Here is a 17,560-nt window from a genome sequence, read left to right on the forward strand (position 1 = left end):
GAGAAGTAATGATGCCGATAGACAATTGAGCACTGGCGGTCTTTGAGTGAGGGGAAATACATGATAGACATCAGGATAGCGCTCATGCATAATCACACAGACCAGCTTTAATATTCCCCTTGAAGGAATCCTCTCAAGAAAGGTCTCCTAATACCTCCATTTCCCCTCTAATTTCATTTTATATTTGCATAATGCTGAAAGTATAATATGCCAATTCTGATGTAACATCTGCATTGGAACATCAAATTATTACCATTCTATACAAACGCAGTTATTGTTGGAATTTGTGACATGTAGAAATGACTGCTTGGAAACAGGAGAACTTTCAGAGAGCTGCTTTCCAATCCAACTAAAAATACGAGCTCCGAATCCAATGAAATGAGGACTTTCAAGGTCAATAAGAATAATTGAGTGGCAAGGCATCTTTATTTATATAGCACGTTTCATACACAAGGCAACTCAATGTGCCTCACACAAAGACACGTTTACAAGCATTTGCAAACACAAAAGCAGAATTGCTCAAATAATCTACATTAACACCGTTTAAACATAACAACAGAAGACTTTACAAACATTTACAAGTAAAGAAGTAGATGTAGTTATCTAAACTTACTGTAAAATTATTTGCATGCAGCTCAACGACTAAAGGCCGCTTCACCGTGTTTACTTTGAGCTCTGGGCTCCACTAATTGACCAAAGTCTGAACAGGGGTGTGTAGACTTTTTATATTCACTGTAGGGTTTGTATATATTAGTGATGTCACTATCAATTTTTTTTTTAGAATAGAGTAATCTATCAATTATTCAATCGATTAATCGACTAATCTGATTCATTCCAATTTTGCATTAAAGTTATTACAAAAGCATTTTTTTTCTTGATTACTGTTTATTAAACTGTGATTAATGTTTATTTTGTACTTCATATTTGTATAATGATAAAAAAAAAAAGGGGGGGGGTTGATGTTGTACGATGTTATCGGTTCGGTCATCGTTTTCCAAAGTAAAAACAGATGTTTGCAAATGTCTTTTATTGTCTTCTTTCATGAAGGTCTACAAAAGAGTGAACAATTACTGTTGATATGCTGAAATCAGAGGATTTGGAGAATTTGAAATTAAAAAAAGTCTCCAAACAATTACTCAATTAAATATTTATGGGGCTAGCGATTAATTTGATAATGGATTACTTGTCGATTAATCGATTCATTTGACAGTTCTAGTATGTACAGTAAGGTTTGTCAGTGACCTGAAATAGTTTAACATCTCCCGTCAAAATGACAGTAAATTACATAATTCCCTTCTCTGAATGTCCACTTATGCAGTTCCACCTCATTTGTGAGTCGTCTGGAATATTCTGCGTCCTACGAGATGTGAATTGAGAAAGAGAAAGACAAAGAGGAGAGAACTTGACAGGTGGTGTTTCACAGAAGCTTCTTCCACTGACAAGTCTCACCCAGTAAGGGCCAAAAGAAGGAATTAAGATGAAAAGAAGGGGCTCTGTAGAGGATTGGAAAGTAGCAAAACAGAGGGAGGACACAAAATCCACCACATGAAGTTCTCGACGACACCAGCAGCATGCGTTCAATTTTGAATAAACACCAAAACAAATCACAATGAATGCATACATTTGGACGAAAATAATAACTTGATCATATCAGTGTAAGCTGCCAGTTTTTCCATTTAGCAGAAATTGATATTGCGTGGCCGGTCACAATACATTCTTTATCTGGTGTGAACACAAAAATGTAATCCCCTCCCTCCATAATGCATCCATTGAGTCCACTAGCTTGTGGTTCGGTCCACACTTGAGCTTCATCTTCTTTTCCCACCCTCTTCTTCCTCCCTTTCAAAACCGCCGCCTTTACTCCCGTATCTTTATCCTTCACATGCGTGCTAAAATTTTTTTTTTTTTTTAAGGAGTCCTTGGTTATCTCACCTGCTACTATGTGAAAGTGTTTGCATTAAAGACTAAGTGACACCCAGGTCCGGCAAACGCTTTATATTGATTTAGATGGATTGCACTTTCCTCCAACATTTACACGAGGGAGGTAGCGGAGGAGCAGGCGCGAACGTGGAGGTGAAACGATGGAAAGTAGGACGTGAGCGCAAGTGCGTTCGCTCGTCCTACAGAGGATGAAATTACCCTTCTCCGGCTCGCTGTGTCGGTCCGTGGTCACCGCTATCCGCTCGAGCGAGGGACCCGGAATGATCATAAATCTTTGAGCGGGCGCGGATATGCATGCGCGCTAGCGTGCTCCGGCGGGAACGCGGGTTTGGCGGAGCAGGTGGGTATTAGCGAGAGATGGGGGGCTCCTGTAGGAACCAAAGGACTGTGGACGGGATAAAATGAAGAAGCCACCTGAGATTGAGAATGCATACAAATTTTGTGAATGTGAACTTTCTATTTTAAATATTGCCATGGTCCCAAAAACGTATTTATACGTTTTTTTTTATTTTTTATTCTAGAGCATTGATGCTGAATAGGTGGCTTAAAGCAATGGTAGTTATTATAAAAATAAAAACGGCCAGCAGGACACACATTCTCAGAGCTTAATTTTTCAACTCAATTTGGTAAGAGCCGGAGTTAAGATAAGACCAGGTATCTATTTTAAGGCAAAGGTATTTAAGGCAAAAAAAAAAAAAAAAACATCTGGAATTCCTCCTCAGCAGTAGTTGGCGCTATACTACGTCATATTGACACATCAGGCGAATCATCATCTGTGTCAGAAAGGACTTTGTTCACAATTTTTTGCCTTTATGTTAAATGAAATAATATATATCTATATTATATTCGGCTTATAAAGCACGAGAGTCGGCACTCGTATCGTACTCAAAAAAGTGATCAATTGTAGTTATCGGTCTGAAAAAAAATTGTCAAATCGAGTTCAATTTTCTTTTGAAAATGTTTGGCATGCTAACGTTTGACACTCTTAATCTAGCATTGCTGTTGAGCGGAATCCTTGGATCTTCTATTGTTCAGGTAAAATTTCTAAGAAATCGCTAATTTGCTACGCTGTCATTGATGAGAATTTTATAGTCCGCCATCACGCTGAACTGCCGACAAGAAAAAAAAAAAGCTTTCGTAGTTTAAAAATGAATACAAAAAATGCTTATGTCAAGAGGAGGCGGAGTTATCCGATTCTTCTCAGACAGTTGAAGTTTAAAGTTAGGAGATTTTCTCTTCAACAATTTTCAACACTAAAATTGGTTGATGTATTAGAATAGAGGGAAGAATAGCGGGCATGGTGACTGGCTAATTAATAGAAGTGATTTGTAAAGAAAAATGTGATCGACCTTTTTAGACATAAGAGGTGTCTTGTCCGTCAATCTCTCCAGTTGCTGATTTTAGCCTTCTGTATTTAACGTTCCAACTTTTATTTGTTTATCGGAATTTATTTTCACTGGTCAAATATTTCCAAGTCTAAAGTTGCGCAACAATCCAGACCTGAGGCCAGGCCTTTGTCACATAAGACTAGTTTTGGATTTTTTGGGGGGATTTGTTTGTAATACTTGCACTGCAGTGATAGTGAAGAAAAATGTGACGACGCAAAAAAGTAGGCCTCAAAGAAAATGTGTAAAGATTGTAAAAGTGTGTAAAACCTAGCGCTGCTCCAAATGAGGAACATTTGGCATGCAGGTTTGTTCTCAACGGGAGTCTCTCCCGAGTACCACTTTTTTCCTTGTTTAGCTTTTCTCTTTTCTTTTCCTCGTCTCTCCTTTACCTCCTAATTTATTTTATCTGAGTGCTGTGTGCAAAATGTGAACTTGGAAGAAGGGAAAAAAAAAAAAGAGGGCCTTCGAGCGAGAGACATCAATAGCTTCCTTTTAATTCGAGAACTTTCTCCTCCACCCTCTTTCTTCATTTCCTCGCTGATAATAAAGCCAAATTGCCATGAAAGCGAGTGACCTCTCCCCCCTCAAAGGCTTTCTCTTCCTTCAGCATGAGGGACTTTGCTTGTGAAAAAAACAACAACATTCAAACAAAGCTGTTCATTTAAAATATGTTTAGCCAACATCAAGCTCCTTTTTTAAGCGCACATTTTTACATTTCTCCTTTTTTTTAAGATGCCGCTCTTTTGCACGTCTGCTCCGATATTACAGCCTTTTTATTTGCTTTCTTGTTTTTTTTTCCCCCCCTTCCCATTGTTCTTATTTTAACTCACTCATTTCATCTTTAATGCGTCAACCTGTCAACATTACCCGACTGCAACTCTGACTGATTCTTTTGAACGTGCTCAGACAGAACTTTGCAGATTTTGGAACTTCAACTCTCCGACAAACTTCAAGCGGGCCACTTTAGAATTCCCGACAGGGCAGGAGAGATGAACACACCTGTCACTTTGTCTTCTTCACTCTCTCACTTCTCATGAATACAGCGCTTTTTTTTTTTTTTTTAACCACCTGTGTATGAGGTGCGCTCTGAGCTTTACTGTATGTGTTGTAAGCACTTGCAGAAATTTTTGAGTTGCCCTTGATCCATCACTTATTGGCGTTTCTTTTGTTCTTGCGGGTTGCGGGTCCTTTTTTTTTTCTGACATCAAACGAGTGACACTCGAGGTGAAAAGTTTGAGAAGTATTTCCAGCGACTGTGGCCACCTGTTGCAATGTTCTTCTGTTGGTGATTAATGCAGCGAGCGCCGAAATCTTCCCTTGTTGCGCTTGCCCGCCTCTGGTGTTTGTGTGCAAGTGTATTTGTATTCCGTTTCTGTATATGTGTGAGTCTGCCTGTTTGAGTCTATGATTATTTTTGGTCGCTCTTTTGTATGCAGAGGAACTGAAGCACTGATATAATTGGCAATTAAATTAAGCAAGCCAGCTTTTCACACAACCCCCCCCCGGTGAGTTTGTACAGGGTATGCCGAAGTTTTCTGTACTCTTTCACTCAATATTTACACTCATCAAAGAATGATGGATAAGTTAAATGTGGACTGACCAGATCTGAATGTACTTTATCGGAAGTTGTTAGTTTAGTTCACTTCTAACTAACTAAATCGCACACGAACAAGCACAAGGCTTCCATGCAGGGTCACGATTTTCTAACAGCTACTGCCAAATTGAGTTGAAAGATTCAGCTGAGAGAATGTGTGTCCTCGGGTTTCAAAGAAGGGTTTGGCTTCCACGCAGGGTCCCGATTTTTAACGGCTGCTACCAAATTGAGTTGAAAAATTCAGCTGTGAGAATGTGTGTCCTCGGGTTTCAAAGAAGGGTTTGGCTTCCACGTAGGGTCACGATTTTTAACGGCTGCTACCAGATTGAGTTGAAAAATTCAGCTGAGAGAATGTGTGTCCTCGGGTTTCAAATAAGTGGTTTGGCTTCCACGTAGGGTCACGATTTTTAACGGCTGCTACCAAATTGAGTTGAAAAATTCAGCTGAGAGAATGTGTGTCCTCGGGTTTCAAAGAAGGGTTTGGCTTCCACGCAGGGTCCCGATTTTTAACGGCTGCTACCAAATTGAGTTGAAAAATTCAGCTGTGAGAATGTGTGTCCTCGGGTTTCAAATAAGTGGTTTGGCTTCCACGCAGGGTCTCGATTTTTAACGGCTGCTACCAAATTGAGTTGAAAAATTCAGCTGAGAGAATGTGTGTCCTCGGGTTTCAAATAAGTGGTTTGGCTTCCACGTAGGGTCACAATTTTTAACTAGCTGCTACCAAATTGAGTTGAAACATTCAGCTGTGAGAATGTGTGTCCTCGGGTTTCAAATAAGTGGTTTGGCTTCCACGTAGGGTCCCGATTTTTAACGGCTGCTACCAGTTTGAGTTGAAACATTCAGCTGTGAGAATGTGTGTCCTCGGGTTTCAAATTAGTCAGTGTTTCAAAGTAAGGTTTCAAAGAAAGGTTTGGCTTCGACGTAGGGTCACGATTTTTAACTAGTTGCTACCAAATTGAGTTGAAAAATTAAGCTGTGAAAATGTGTGTCCTTGGGTTTTAAATGAGTCAGGGTTTCAAAGTAAGGTTTCAAAGGAAGGGTTTGGCTTCCACGTAGGGCCACGATTTTTAACAGCTGTTACCAAATTGAGTCAAAAAATTTAACTGTGAGAATGTGTGACACCGGGTTTCAAAGTGAGGTTTGAAAGGAGCGTATGGCCACCATGCGCAGTCACAATTTTTTAACAGTTTTTACAAAATTGAGTTGAAAGATTCAGCTATTAGAAACTTTGACCTACGGTTTTAAGGAGTCAGGATTTCAAAGCAAGTCTTCAAAGAAGGGATTGGCTTCAATGCAAGGTCCCGTTTTTAACAATTATCTAATTGAGTTGGAAAATGAAGATGTCAAAAAGTGTTAACTCGGGTTTTAAATTAGTCCGGGTTTCAAAGGAGCGTTTGGCTTCCATGCAGGGTCAAAATTGTTTACAAATGTGTTACCAATTTGAGTTGAAAATTCAGCTGTCAGAATGTATGACCTCAGCACAGTGAAGGATTTACATTTTATTTTTGTAGCACTTACGAGAGGACTCACAAAGTTCTTTACATGGTTGATATATACGAGTACATACAGTCACGAATGGACTTTCACTTATATAGCGCTTTTGTACCTTCAAATACTCAAAACGCTGTAACACAGTCTTCTCATTCACCATTGTCATTCATTATACATTTATACACGGAAGTGTGTTCAGTACAGTGTTTTATCTGCAGGTACGTCTGGTGCAGTTGACGGCAAAATAAAAACAATAATAAAAAAAAAAAACTCCCTGAAAGAACAAAGTTGTTTAATGAAAGTATCAGGAAATTCTCATTGTGGGTAGAATTAGTTTCACTGTGAATTCAAGACTTTGTCATTCTTCTCACGTACTCCAGCGGCAAATGACTTGGCCTGCATTAGTATGTGAAACACTCACCTCAACTTTCTCCTCAGCCCATTACTAGAAGCCCAACGGGAGCGAGGTTTGTTTAGCTCTGCTCCAATGGGAATGGATGTTGTTTGAAGGCCTGCCATTTCAATCAGGATTGTTGTTCGTACGCTGTTGCCTATGGGGAACCTGTCCCGTGTTTTCCATCGTGTCTGTAATTGGATTAGATTTTACGTTGCCTACTTTTCCCTCACACTATGCTTCAATGGCTTGACGTCAAGGAAAGACTGCGAGAAAGGTCCGGAATGCTTACGGAGAGCCGGCATGGTGATTAGCGTTGTGGGAAAAAGGGGTCAAAGTCAATTAGTATCTTTAAGCATTTGTTGATTTCCAATTAGAGGAATCGTAATCTTGGGGATTTAATTTGTTATGTACAAGATATGAGAGATTTCATTTGAGACAGCTGTTTTTTTTCCCACATTGTGTTCATTCAGGAGTCAAAACAAGGAAGGGGGAGGTATAGTATGTACTGAGCCGTATATATGTGGTCATTGATTGTAGTACAGCTTTCCTCTCAGGGGAAAGCATAGTCAGGCCATTTTGTTTGACGGGAAAAGTGAGGAGAAAGCCTATTAGCACGGTACACCTTCATGGGCTGATGAAAGACAGCTGAAGTGACTGGGGGCAAGTCTGTTGAGACCAAACTCTTCAAAAGACACCAAACCCACCACCCCCTCCTCTTGTGGTAACTAAGTAGCTAACATTGCTATATCTCTATACAAAAAGACAATTCAAGAGCGGTTTGATTTGAAAGTGGAACGATTTGATGAACTCGCATCTTAAGAATCAAAAAACGATATTCTGGTTCAAACTATATATATATTTATTTATATATATATATATATATATATATATATATATATATATATATATATATTTATATATATATATTTATATATATATATTTATATATATATATTTATATATATATATTTATATATATATATATATATATATATATATATATATATATATATATATATATAAGACATCTGGTTTTTCAAGTCCTCATCGGCATACAGTCGCACCCGGTTTACACTTCAATCTGTGCATCACTTTTAATAATATCTTTTTCTTGGTCTTCTAAATTATGCAGTCTTTTTATGTCGGTACTCCATCTTAATATCCTTTTAAATCACAGCATTTTCTGCAAAAACACCCATCTTGGTTTTCGCTTAGCGTTACACAAATTGTACACTTTGCAGTCTTGTCACGCATACTCATCTCCTTCAAAGACAGTAGCAAGCTGACATTAGCTGTTTGGATTACGATGTACAATATATATTGTATATAAGCGTCATTAACTGGCCGGGGATGGGTTTGCGGTGCATCTATTTTTAATGGCACACTTGTGCTGATCAGTGCCTGCAGCGTTTTAAACAACCACAATCGGTCAAGCAACTAATAAAAACGCCAAAGTGCTCATTTTTGAATGTGCAGCTTCAGCCCGGAGCTAAGGCTTTTTTCCCCTCACCCACGAAATTTGGATACTTATATCAAGCCTGTACACTCACCGTTTATTTCATATAATTCAGAGAGACACCGTTAGAACTTACGACTTAAGATGTCCGGGAACATGCAATGGCACCGTTGAAATAAATCAACGGAAGACTATTTTCACCAGATCAAAAAGTATCATGTCTCAAATTTAGTGCTCAGGCTCTTGGGCCAAACCCATCTCCATCCTTCGCACTTCATTTGCCAACTAAATGTTGTCGAATGAGGTGACACTAATGTGGAAAGCTGAGATTCGAGCAGCGGCAGTCTTTTCATTGCAGTTGTGAAAGGTGGTATTTTTAGAAAATAGTGCACCTTCCCGTACAGTAAATGGTCGTTTATGGAATTATCTATTCAGATGGCAGCATGATTGGAAAAATAAACATGAGGTGGATTACAACCTTTTTTGTGAGGTCTTTGTGACAAAAATGGCATGAAACCATCCAGTCAAACCACCTCTACTTATTTTTTCTGATATAGTATATAGCACCACTTCTGCAGTCTGAATTGTATAACTGACACCCAATTGAGCTCGGTTTGATATTTTCTTTTCTTTTTGATAATGCAGCATTCATCCATTTTCAACGTTTTCATCTGAATAGCCTCTCGACTAAAGGCCTTCAAGTGTCATTAGTGGTGGAAAATGTGTATTGCCCTTACCTGTTGAGAACCTTTTTCCAAAGTATGCCATTAGTGTTAAAATTGATTTTATGACTGGCAGCCATTAGGTGTTATTTATTTTCTGCTATAAAAATCAACCGTCGGACAATAGTGGTAATCCATCACAACATGATCGTTTTTTCTTGAGGACCAGTTTGTGGAACTTTTAAAAATAGCGCACAGCGGCAAACTGTCATTCAAAAATAGAATAAAAATGTAATAGTTGATCTGTACTAGATGTTTCTTCCAATCATGTTGGGGGGGGTAGTGTTCAAAAATATCGAGCGGATGAAGGCACTCCCTTACTCATAATGGAGGCGAGCAGACTCGTGCCAGAAATCAGCAAATGAACTTCAAATGGGAGACATCCAAGATTAATCAATTAACCACAGAAATTTAGAGTAACAGTAAACTTGCCAGTATGTAAGACCCACACAACTTAAATTAATGAACTGACCAAAGCCCAGTCAAAGCAGGGAACGCACACTTCTCATGTTCAACTTGGTTTACTCCAACCAAAGAAGAAAACGCTGCACACACTTTCGCCCGACTTCTGAGTGAACCCGGCTCGCTCCTTCATCAAGTCTCTAGGAGTTTCCAATGAGCTCACAACTCCAGTCATCAAATGATGTAGGCTTTTCCAGGGTGCACGTAAAACAAGCAAGCAATATTGTGCAGTCATCCTTGTTTTTTTCTTCATGGCGGAGCAGATTCGACACTCTCGGAATTGGCCCTGAATTCTCATGAGATTATTTGTACGCAACAGTAATGGACTATATTGAAAAAGCGTTGGTTCAGTTAAAAAATGTGACCACACATTTGACCAAGAAAGAGTTTTCTGTTAGAATAGCACTGCATGTTATTTTTCAAGTTGTCCCACTAGTCAAGCAGGCCTTGGTTGTTCCAAGTCCCACTCTGCCCCACTTTCTTATGGTGATCCACAGGGGGCAATTTTAGGGCCCCTGCTGTTTTGTTGCATTTTCATCGTATTTCCTTTCACAGCTACGCAGATGAAAGTCAGATCTATGGCATCTAAGCAAAAAAAGACCCGTTCTTGTTTACTTGGCTTGCTTTTTTTGTGTTCATCAAAGCGTTCATATAATAGATAGGGCTCAATAATCTGCCTTAGAAAGTAGTTAGCAGGGCTGTTGAGATGTCAATTACTTTTGTAGGAAGAAATAGATTACATACACAGACATTCACAGGCATGCTCAGAATCTGATGTCACCATCTGTTTATGCTTGAAAAGGAATACAATTTGATGCCATTCCCACATAATTCATATCATTATTTTGTTTCCCCATTTCTTGGTCATTTTTTTGCACATCCGCCTCAACCAACCATCACACCCCCTTGTTTTTTTCTTTCTGTCTTTCTGTCTCTTAATACATCCATCATGCGTAAGGCGTAGTGAGGCATGTGGAAAAATATATCCCACTGAAAGACAGGTCCGGATAAAAATGAGATATACACGGTTTAATCCAAGAGAGAAGGCTGACATGGTGGAGATTTTTTTTTAACCTCAAGGCAGCTGTCAAATTTTTAGAGAAAAGGTGAACACTGCAAAAATAAATAAAAAAATAAAAAGTGGAGGCGAATGGCATTCATGTTGAGACTGGATACTTTATTGGGAGAGTCAACTTATGTTACTTCTGACACGCCAAAGTGGAGATGCAGGGAAGATGGGACATTGCAAAATATATTAAATAATGTTGAAGGATTATGTGATCTATATATGATAGGAACAGTATACTGGGCAAAATCTGTCTTTAAAAACGACCTTTAAAAGGAAAAAAAAAACGACCTTTCTAGAAGCCTGCTTTACACTCTTGCTTTCAAACTGTGCGTCTGTCCAATTCCACTCAAACGATAACTCCTGCCTGACAGCCATCATACAGGCACACGCACGCAGGTGCCTGTGAAATCATGTTGCCTTCAAGGTCTCGGAGCAGTTTTTGCTGACATGATAGATCTTAACAGTTTTGAGGCATGCGCAGTAGACACTTGTGTGTTTATTGATTCAAGATGTGACCCACCTACAGCATGTATATAACTAGCTTGAGCTGTTAATGAGCCCCACAGGGAAAACTTGGACTGGACAACCTTACTGTCTCAGTTACACGTTGAGCCTGCACTGAAAAAAAAAGTTACATGAATTCAAAATGTTAAGGCAACAAACTTGGATAGAATTTTGAGTTGCGCAATTCCCAAAAATATTTTAAGTTTTGCTGATGTGAAAAAAAAATCTGCTGTAGACTTTACACCAACCAGATGGACTAAATTTATGCAAAATGAATGATCGGCATGTGTTAATTTGCCCGATTGATCAACGATGTCATTGGTCGGTTTTGCAAAATAAGACATCATTTTGTTTATTTCTGTGTTGGAAGGTGGTGGTTGTCATTAAAAACCATTAACTTATTCAAACACAAAAACGTTTTTTTAATACTTTGTTCTTCAACTCCCAAAAACGTGTTTACACGTTTTTTGTTTTTATTATTATTATGTTTTTTCATGCAAGAGCATACAGAAGGCTTTGATGCAGCTTCTGACATAGTGGTAAAAAAAACGCCAGCAGGTGGCAGCAGAGTATAAGAGATCAGCCAGGGCCATGTTGCAATAAGCTCTTTTTTTCACCAGAAATGTGAATAATGACGAAACTTAGCTATATTCTAATGCTAATTGCTGCAGAACAGACTGTAATCTTTCTTTCGGTAGGTTCCATGTTTTTATAGCAATAGAACATAATATTCTGTGGGCCTTGCAAAATCAGTTAAAAATACAGTAAAACAGCGCGGCGCAAAGGTGGTTAAATGAGTAAAGAAATAATTGCATTAAATTTACGAGGAACAGTTTTTCCTGTATTCTTCTTAAAACCCCAAATCAATAAAGCACCATTACGATGTTTACACATCTACTATGTTACTTGATGTCAGCAAATACTGTTTACACCTCCCAAGAGTCCCCATCATTGAGTTATTATCGACTACTGATGCCTACTTTAATATATGCAATGAACAAGTTTATGTCGTACAGATGGACGCATCCATTTGCAGGGTTGCAATAAGAACTGGAATCCAACTGTTCTATCCTTCGATAGCACTCATCCTCCCATCCTTTCTTGGCTGTTTGCCTCCCATAAATATTGAACAAAACAAGAACATACCTGCAGCGTCAGCTTCCCCCTCCCCTCGTTTTCCTCCCGAGTCTTGATGCTCACTCCCAAAAACAAGAAGAGGAAATTGAGAGGACGGGGAGATAATGAAATAAATACCCGGCCTGGCAACACTTCAAAGAAGAAGAAAAAAAAAACGGCCACGTGTTCCACCGCAGCTGGAGAGGGAGAGATGTTACAGAAAGAGAAACGATTGGGAAATAACACGCATTGATCAAGTTTGATCGCTTCCCAGCTGGACAGATAAAAAAAATCCCTTCCCGTGTTTGGTTATTTTGGATCAGTGAGCAGCATTAGCTTGTTAGCTGCTTATTAGCGGAAACATAAACAAGTTATTCCACCACTCGAGCCCGTGCTGTGCCAGAAATAAAAGCTGTCAAAGCTGCACAAATGATGATTTGCGTTGATTTCTGCTGCCCTGCCAGGTTTTATCTCACATTACCTCTCATGTCATGTATGTATTATTCATACATTCATGTAATATGCCCTGGCAGGCGGACACAGGATGTGTCCACTTAATATATACTCAGAAGACTGCACTTGCACTTGCATGTGTGTTTATTTCCCACTCATTAAAACATTGACCACACTCTGTGACCCTGATCTACGCCCCACCTGAGACATGACACAAACTCACATGCAGACCTGTCCACTATTTAATACATACGGTGCAGGAAAAACACGTTTGATGGATGTGTTTTTTCCCCGTGTACACGCGATTGTACACTGACAAATGTATGCAGTCTGACATGCACAGACTGTCAAACTGTCAGAGAAGCTGACAACTCCCACACCTCCCCCTTCCCTGCAGTTTGTAGTGACATACAGCACTGAAATTAGTTTTGCATCGTTTTTATTTCCGTATGTCATCCTGAAGCTAAAATTGCATTAATTGTACTACGGATTTGCCACACCAGTGACTGCAAACACAAACTTCCTTTGGATTCCTTTTACGTGTTTTAAGTGATATTTTTGACAGTTTAGAATTTAATTTACAATCTGGAGCAGGTTATGTTCGCTTATGTTTCTCTTTGATCAGTCCCTTCTGTGTTCTTAAAGCTGAGACAGGGTAATTGGGTTAATATTCAGAGAATTTTTTTTTAAATTTGCCACTTTATAAACTCGCAAATTTGCCACTTTATAAACTCGCAAATTTGCCACTTAAAAACCACTATTTATATATTGGCCACTTTTTTAAGTCACAAATTTTGAGTTTTTTTCCTTGCAAATTTGCCACTTAAAAGCCACTATTTATGTATTTGCCACTTTTTTAAGTCACAAATTTTGAGTTTTTTTCTTGCAAATTTGCCACTTAAAAGCCACTATTTATGTATTCGCCACATCAAAGTGAATCTGCAAATTTCTATGTGCTGTACTAAAGTGGGACAGTCTGCTTTAAGATAATCTGTTGCTAAGTATGTTCCGAAATGACAAATACAAAATCTCCTCATCCACAGCAGCGCTTTGCGAACTGTAACGTGTTACTGGACAACCCCATTTAGATTTATGCTAATGTTTACAAGCTTGCACACGCCACTGTGTACGCATGCATGAAATTATAAAGAAGGGTCATCCAGATTCACTTTTAGTCCAGTGGGATCTGACTGCGTGCACATGTGTGTCACATTAGATTCCATTCAAACACTTAACAGATGGTGACCTTTAGTTTTTTTGCCCCCCAACAAGACAAAGTTAAGGGTGTGAAGATGCCCGAGCGAGTTTAGTGGTGTTTGCAAGGCCAAGCCTGACACATGCTTCTCTATTTGCAACGTTATGTTCTGTTAAAACACTTTATCAAATTTACACGGAAAGGGTTGCATTTCTCAATACAACCACCCTTGATTAAAAAAAAAATAGGCATCAACATTTTTATATCAATAATGTTTATAATGTTGTTACTTGTTACATGAGCTACCGTTTTTTGGTATGCACGATATGTAGGACATTTTCTATTCAGTGTTGCCCCGATACTCTTTTGTAAATACACACGTGATACCAAACTGTATCCTTGTATCTTGATTTTGAGCCACACTGGTTTTCACAGTAAAGACAAACATCATATGAGTCATATTGTCACTTCGGTGTATTACAGAATGAAGACGAGGCTAAAAGGAGATGGATGGGCGAGCGAGACGGAAGGAGGGATATTCTTTATTTCGCCCTCCTCGGAGATAACATTAATGTCAAGGTGGAAGAGGGGAAGAAGACATCCGAGCTAATGAATATTTATTGTGCCTACAGTAAAGTGCTGTTTTAGAGTGAAGTGGGACAGAATGGAGCTGAAGACAGCACTTTAGGGCCTGTTCTTGCATGTATGAATATTCATTGTTCATTGTCCCAAAAACAATTTGCTTAACGCTTTTAACTTCTTTTCATCCGTAAAATCTGTGTTGGGTTTACCTATGCATGGGTTAGCATATAATGTTACTTGACGTCTGATAGGTCTGTGGCAAGATATATATATATATATATATATATATATATATATATATATATATATATATATAGATATATATATATATATATATATATATATATATAGATATATATATATAGATATAGATATATATATATATAGATATATATATAGATATATATATATATAGATATATAGATATATATATATATATATATATATATGCTTGGAAAATGTTTCTCTTTGTGCCTGTCAGGCATACTGTCAATGGAACGCGTGTCCCTGATTGTAAAGGATGTGCACATGTTTTATAAAGTCACAGTACATGTCCAAAAGCTCACCTTTATAAGCAATAGAGATCTGTCCTTGAGTTCAATTCATAGCAAATTACCATCGACCTTTGCTTGGTACGAATGTGGCTTTTATAGCAAGAGACAAATCTTAATGAGCAAAACACGTATTTAGTATAAAATGCATTGTGAGAAGTCCATTTTGGTTCATAACGTTCAAATGTGCATATTAATTTACCATCAATCCAAATCCTGAATCTATTTGAATGGGTTATTCATTTGTCCTTTTGCTGAAGAACAGGTGCAAATAAATTAAAATCCACTTTGATCATAATGGTAAATGGAGTACACTTATATAGCACTTTATCTACATTATATGTTATTCAAAGCACATTACCAAGCTTCATTTTCAGTTATTTGAAAACACATTTGAGTGTACACATGCATCCGACGCCATAACTCTTTTCCTTTTTTGGATTTTAAAAACAACTTCCAGGATCCCTTGCCGTACAACAGCCAACGGCAGAACCCGGATTATTTGTACGCTTCTGGTAACGTTTTAAATCCATCCATGTGTTCTGTCATACCAGCTAGCTAACCCTAAGCTAACCAAGGAGGGCGCAACATTGCTAGCTCTCTTTTTCCAACCTAATGAGCAACGCTGTAGCAATATATATCTCAGTCCTGCTTACGCTGTAAGGGTGAACTTGTGCTACCAAGACCTTTCACCCACCTCAAGTTATCACAATGCTAGCATGTGTCCGTGAACAGGACATAACGGTGAATCATTCATCGTGTAGCAGAAGCGCCTACAACCTGAAAGAGACTGTTTACTGCCTACAGCTTGGCAATTCTTGTGTTTCCGTCACATCACTTGCACAAGACTGGTGACTCTCACTACGCAACCCCCTGTGGGGTCATCATCTCTTGACACGCAGTTCGTAGCCTCTTTACTCAGGCCCGGTGGACTATATGTTCACTGCTGGAATGCTTTTATGCATTTGCATATATTCAGTTAAATAGCATACTGCTGTGTTTTATTAACATCTACCTTAGGCAAGTGGGTACTTGCGCAACCATGCTTCACTCGGAGGAAAAAAAAGAACCTAGATGCAGTTTAGCGAATGTATTGATGATCCAAAACATTCATACACACCCCCAAAAAAATGCTGGGAAAAAAAAAAAAAACCTTGTTGAATTTTTAGTAGTAGAAAGTTGTCTCTTGTTTAAAATACAACAACCTCCCATTTGGTTCTCTTTTTTTGTGGATCGTGCTCCTTTAAGCAAGGCTTGTCACTGACTTTAACATGAGTTTGCTTTTTTTGATAAATAAATCCTGCAAACATTTCCTTGTGTGTACCAATGTGACATGCTACAAACTACAAGTTAAAAAACAACAACATTAAACCAGGTTATACAGTGTCAAGTGATACGCCTTGAAGCCTAAATATTATGTTAAAGCTGCTTATATGTAATGTTTGGGTTGATTATAGAGCAGGGAAAATGTTTTGACGCTGTCATACTCTGTCAAGTGGTTCAAAGTAATAATGGTTTGAGGAGAGGACGTGTGGGCGATCAGTCTCAGGTGATGGAAAAGGCACTCCGTGTGCACCAAATATGTGACGGATTCTGAATTATTTCCGCACTAAAACACTATAAATATTTATATGCGTTATTCAGTGTGTATTGTGCGAGTCTAGATTGTCTTTCAAAAGCCTTTAAAAAAAGTACAGAAAATAAAAAACAGTGTGCTACAGTAAAAACAAAACTACTGCTGCTTGAAATGGACAGAAGTACGGGCTCCGAAGCATACTCTGGAAAAAAAATATATATTAAAACACTGATAAACATGTATTATACATTTTTTTTGTGAAAAACTGTAGGAAATAAATCCCAGAACAAATAGAGAATACCCCAGAGATATAAAAAAATAAAAACAAAAAATAATTGTGAATCTGCAAATCTGTGGGTATCGAACTGTGAGAAGTCGGCCAACATGGCTGACTTTTACACCATAGCTCATACAGCCCAAAGCAAATTAAATATATTACAGCACACATTTTACTAGTACGCACGTATTTCGTCCACATTTAACTCATTCAAACCAAAAAACTTATAAATACTTTGTCTGTCACTCCCAAAAACGAATTTATATGTTTGTTTTCTTAATGCTAGAGCATACAGAAGGCTCTGATCCAGCTTCTGACATGGAAGAGGTCACTTAAAACAATGGTAGTTATTACAAAAAATGTCCAGAAGGTGGCAGCAGAGTATAAGAGATCAGTCAGCGCCATGTTGCAACAAGCTCTTTTTGCCAGTGTTTTCAACAGATTTGTGAATAATGATGAAACTTAGCTATATTCTAATGCTAATTGCTGCAAAATGGAAACAGATACGAATGTACTTTTTCCTAACGAAAGAAGAGACTCTAATCTTTCCATGTTTTTATAGCAATAGAACAGAATATTCTGTGGACTTTGCAAAATCAGTAAAACAGCCGGGAGCGAAGGGGGTTGCTTCAGTGAAAATGGCAGTGGAGGGAATGAGTAAAAAAGGCCTTTTTTGTCTTACATCATGGTTATTAAAAAAAAATAAAAGCCTAATACCAATCAGTCAAACAGCCCATGATGGGAGAACCTAAACAGAAACACAAGCCATTTTGGTTCAGAAAACTA

At 38.4% G+C, this 17,560-nt stretch overlaps 1 protein-coding gene across 23 annotated transcripts in view; it reads left to right on the plus strand.

Annotated features, from left to right (window-relative positions):
- The window catches only part of adgrb2 (adhesion G protein-coupled receptor B2), a 162,858-nt gene that overhangs the window by 31,480 nt on the left and 113,818 nt on the right, over positions 1-17,560 (plus strand). The window contains exon 1 of one of the 23 annotated variants that reach the window (XM_086063565.1): positions 15,363-15,436. The exons of the other annotated variants lie outside the window; for them this stretch is intronic. The gene's annotated coding sequence lies outside the window, so the exon portion shown is untranslated. Of the gene's footprint in view, positions 1-15,362; positions 15,437-17,560 lie in introns of those variants that run through there. 23 annotated transcript variants of the gene reach the window in all.

This window comes from Leptonotus elevatus, chromosome 19, assembly GCF_054856555.1.
Source record: "Leptonotus elevatus isolate MCC_2025b chromosome 19, RoL_Lele_1.0, whole genome shotgun sequence".
Classification (NCBI taxonomy): Eukaryota; Metazoa; Chordata; class Actinopteri; order Syngnathiformes; family Syngnathidae; genus Leptonotus; species Leptonotus elevatus.